This window comes from Sciurus carolinensis, chromosome 9 (genome assembly GCF_902686445.1).
Source record: "Sciurus carolinensis chromosome 9, mSciCar1.2, whole genome shotgun sequence".
NCBI lineage: Eukaryota > Metazoa > Chordata > Mammalia > Rodentia > Sciuridae > Sciurus > Sciurus carolinensis.
In genome coordinates this window covers 95,159,794-95,164,767 of record NC_062221.1, presented here as the reverse complement: position 1 = coordinate 95,164,767, position 4,974 = coordinate 95,159,794, and the positions used below count along the sequence as shown (strand labels likewise).

Genomic DNA, 4,974 nt, shown 5'->3' with positions numbered 1-4,974 from the left:
AGAGGATCCAAAAATCTCCTCAAGAAAACTTCTAGACCTCATCAATGAATTCAGCAAAATAGCAGGCTATAAAATCAACACACATAAATCTAAAGTATTTTTATATGCAAGCGACGAAACAGCTGAAAGGGAAATGAGGAAAACAACTCCATTTTTGATAGCCTCAAAAAAAATAAAATATTGGGCATCAATCTAACCAAAGAAGTAAAAGATCTCTACAATGAAAACTACAAAACATTGAAAAGAAATTGAGGAAGACCTTAGAAGACGGAAAGATCTCCCATGTTCTTGGATAGGCAGAATTAATATTGTCAAAATGGCCATACTACCAAAAGTGCTACACAGATTCAATGCAATTCCAATTAAAATTCCAATGATGTACCTTACAGAAATAGAGCAAGCAATCATGAAATTCATCTGGAAGAATAAGAAAACCAGAATAGCTAAAGGAATCCTTAGCAGGAAGAATGAAACAGGGGGTATTGCAATATCAGAACTTCAACTATACTACAAAGCAATAGTAACAAAAACAGCATGGTATTGGCACCAAAATAGACAGGTAGATCAATGGTACAGAATAGAGGACATGGACACAAACCCAAAAAAATACAATTTTCTCATACTAGACAAAGGGGCCAAAAATATGCAATGGACAAAAGATAGCCACTTCAACAAATGGTGCCCGGAAAACTGGAAATCCATATGCATCAGAATGAAACTAAACCCCTATCTCTCACCCTGCACAAAAATCAATTCACAATGGATCAAGGACCTTGAAATCAGACCAGACACCCTGCATCGTATAGAAGAAAAAGTAGGTACAAAGCTTTACCTTGTTGGCTTAGGATCAGACTTCCTTAACAGGACTCCCATAGCACAAGAAATAAAAGCAAGAATCAAAAACTGGGATAGATTGAAACTAAATAGCTTTCTCTCAGGAAAGGAAACTATCAGCAATGTGAAGAGAGTGCCTACAGAGTGGGAGAATATCTTTGCCACTCATACTTCAGAGAGAGCACTAATTTCCAGAATCTATAAAGAACTAAAAAAAACTCTACACCAAGAATACAAATAACCCAATCAACAAATGGGCTAAGGATATGAACAGGCACTTCACTGAAGAAGATCTGCAAGCAATCAACAAACATATGAAAAAATGTTCATCATCTTTAATAATAATAGAAATGCAAATGAAAACTACACTAAGATTCCATCTCACCCCAATTAGAATGGCTATTATCAAGAATATTAGCAACAGTAGGTGTTGGAAAGGATGTGGGGAAAGAGGTACACTCATACATTGCTGGTGGGACTGCAAATTAGTGCAGCCACTCTGCAAAGCAGTGTGGAGATTCCTTAGAAAACTTGGAATGGACCTACCATTTGACCCAGCTATCCCACTCCTCGGCCTGTACCCAAAGGACTTAAAATTAGCATACTACAGAGATACGGCCACATCAATGTTCATAGCTGCTCAATTCACAATAGGCAGACTATGGAACCAACATAGATGTCCTTCAATTGTTGAATGGATAAAGAAACTTGGTATATATATACAATGGAATATTACTCCGTCACAAAGAATAATAAAATTATGGCATTTGCAGGCAAATGGATGAAATTGGAGAATATCATGCTAAATGAGGTAAGACAATCTCAAAAATCCAAAAGATGAATGATCTCACTGATAAGCGGATGATGACACGTAATGGGGGGTTGGAGGGGGACAAGAATGGAGGAAGGAGGGACTATATAGAGAGATAAGAGAATTGGGAGGGGTTGGGAGGAAGGAAAAAAATAACGGAGTGAATCCAACAATATTACTCTATGTAAATGTATGAATATGAAAATGGTATGCTGTTACTCCATGTACAAACAGAAACAACATGTATCACATTTGTTTACAATAAAAATAAATTATTTAAAAATAAGAGAGAAGTCTTCAGAATTTCAGTTCTTGAAGTCAGGGAATTCTTCTGGCATGTGCAAGCTGAACTCAGTATTTTTGAAAAGGGCTGTTAGCTAAACTTCCCTAACTCTTAGTGTCTTGATAAAATGCTTCAGGAAAAGCCTAAAAAAAAAAAAAAAAAGACAAGAAAAAAAGAACTTATAAAACAGATTTTTAACTTAGTAAAAAATTAAAGGTAATTTATATTCTTTCCTGTCTTAAAGGATAAATAGAGTTTTATAGAAAATACATCCAGGTAACATTAACTGGGAAATGATAATTAGGTAAAGAAAACATTAATAAAACTCATGATGATTCTGCAGTTCTAAAAAAAATTAGACAATTACCCGTTTAAGTGGTCAAAAGAGCATTTTAATTTTAAACAATGCATCAATCCCCTGGGACACAACTTTATTTTAAATTTCTGGAAGAAAGTTAGCATCAGAAAATGTGCTTTAACTTGGGAAATGCAAATTTAATTTTACTGACAATGCATCTGTACTCAGATATTGGAAAATTCATGCACAAAAAACTTCACAACAAATTAACATAGCCATTTCATGACAAACTCCGTGTGAACAATCCACGGTAAAAGTGGACATGTTATAAGTATGCCACATTTAAGGAAAGAGTGTAAGTTGCTGATTTGAAGATAAGATGCTACCTTTTGGTACCTACAGTACTGGAGGGATAAATTTGATATGTTTTGTTTGTAATATCAATTCAATTTCTTTACATTTGTGTATCAGCAGACAAGACCAGAATGACTAAGTCAAATCACTCCCTAAAAAGAGAAATTTTATTCCTGGGATTTACAAATCACCAAGACCTGAAGACCCTTCTGCTTCTGATGTTGTATTCCATCTATTGATCACCATGGTGGGGAATCTAGGTTTGGTGGCCTTGATTTACATGGAGCACCGTCTTCACACACCAATGTACATCTTCCTGGGCAACCTGGCTCTCATGGACTCCTGCTGTTCCTGTGCTGTCACTCCCAAGATGTTAGAGAACTTCTATTCTGAAGACAGAAGGATTTCCCTATATGAGTGCATGGCACAATTTTATTTTCTCTGTCTTGCTGAAACTGCAGACTGCTTTCTTCTGGCAGCAATGGCCTATGACCGCTATGTGGCCATTTGTAGACCACTGCAGTACCACACCCTGATGTCAATGGAACTCTGCATTCAGATGATCACAGGAGCCTATGTAGTTGGAAACCTGCATCCCGTGGTTGAAGTAGGACTTTTGTTAAGGTTGGTTTTCTGTGGATCTCATCAAATCAATCAGTTCTATTGTGATATCATTCCATTATATAGACTCTCCTGCGTTGACCCTTATATCAATGAATTGATGATGTTTAACACGGCAAGGTCAATTCTAATCTTTACCATTACCATAGTGTTAATCTCTTATTTCTATATCCTTTTGACTATATTCACAATGAAATCTAAAACGGGAAGGGGCAAAGCTCTATCTACTTGTGCATCCCACTTTCTCTCTGTATCAATATTCTATGGTTCTCTTCTCTTCCTTTATGCTCGTTCAAGTTTGGTTAGTAAAGGGGATAAAGATGTAACTGCTGCTATTTTTTATATTCTAGTAGTTCCTTTATTAAACCCTTTTATCTATAGCCTAAGAAACAAGGAAGTAACAAATGTTATGAAAAGAATTTTGAAGAGGTACTCTTAATTTTCTATAACAAATATCATCTCCCTGGAAAGACTGATTTCAACTTGACAATATTTTTTCTAAACTTACAAGTATGAGAAAGTGGAAAATAGCCATGTCACAACCAAAATATTTAAATATTTATAGTTTTTGAGTCAAATTTGTTTCAAAGGGGAGAAATCAAGCAAAAGTATATTTCAAGATCAATCGCTGTGAGATCCATCAGGAGTAAACTAAATAATATTCATGAGTGTCAGTGTATAATTAGTCACACTGTTCACCAAAACCAATAAATGCTAATGGGAAAAGTCAGTATTGTAAAAAATAAACCCCATTTAATTCTGTTGGCTACTTTCTCACATCCCAAAGTGTAATTTTACAATTTCCAAGCTCTCAAGTATTAATTTTTCCTTGAGAAAGATCATCTATGTGAAGTTAACTATTTGTTTGAATTTTATTTTCAACTGGACTTTAGTTCTTTCAAGATATCTTATTTCAATATGTGTTCATAAGGAATGTTTATTCTCCAATCAAGAATTTGTGATGTTTTAGATGTGAGGTGTCCTCCAAAAGCTTATTTGTGAGAAAATGCAAAAAGTTTTAGAGGTGGAATGATTGGGTCAGGAGAGTCTTAACTAATTAGTGAATTAATCTCCTAATAGGGATTATCAGGGTTGTAACTATAGGTGGCTCGGGTGTTCCTGGAGGAGGTCGGTCATTGGGAGCACACCTTTGGGGTATATATTTTTGTATCTAGCTTATAGATTCTCTCTCTCTCTCTCTCTCTCTCTCTCTCTCTCTCTCTCTCTCTCTCTCTCTCTCTCTCCTCTGCTTCCTGGTAATGTCCTGAGTTGCTCTCCCCCACCACACTCTTTCCTTGTAAGATTCTGCATCACTTCAAATTCCGAGGAAAGAAGTCAGCCTTCAATGGACTGAGAACTCTGAAGCCATGTGCCCCCAAAGTAAATTTTTCCTCATTAAAATGGTTCTTCTCGGGTCTTTTAGTCACGGCAACCAAAAAACATGACTGAACAGAACTTTGTACCAAGTGTGGGATCATATCTGTGACTAACCTGATTGTGTGGTTCAGAAGCTTTTGGAGCTATTTAGAATTCATGGGAGGAATTTTGAAAAGTTTAATGATGCAAGTTGAGAAATCCTTAGATTTCTGTAAGCAGATGGGGGATCCTATGGAAGCTCATAAGACCAGAATGCCAATAGGACTGTGCAAAGTAAAGATAGGGCTCATGAGGTTTTGGAGAAGAAGGACTTTACTGGAAATTGAACTAGAAGCCATTCATGGTATGTTCTGGCTGAGAAGTTTTCTGCATGTTGCCCATGTCCTGAGACTTTCT

At 36.2% G+C, this 4,974-nt stretch overlaps 1 pseudogene; it reads left to right on the top strand.

Moving 5' to 3' along the window:
• The first annotated feature begins 2,711 nt into the window (after positions 1–2,711).
• Positions 2,712–3,640, top strand: LOC124993812 (olfactory receptor 5K3-like; annotated as a pseudogene).
• Positions 3,641–4,974: the final 1,334 nt, after the last annotated feature.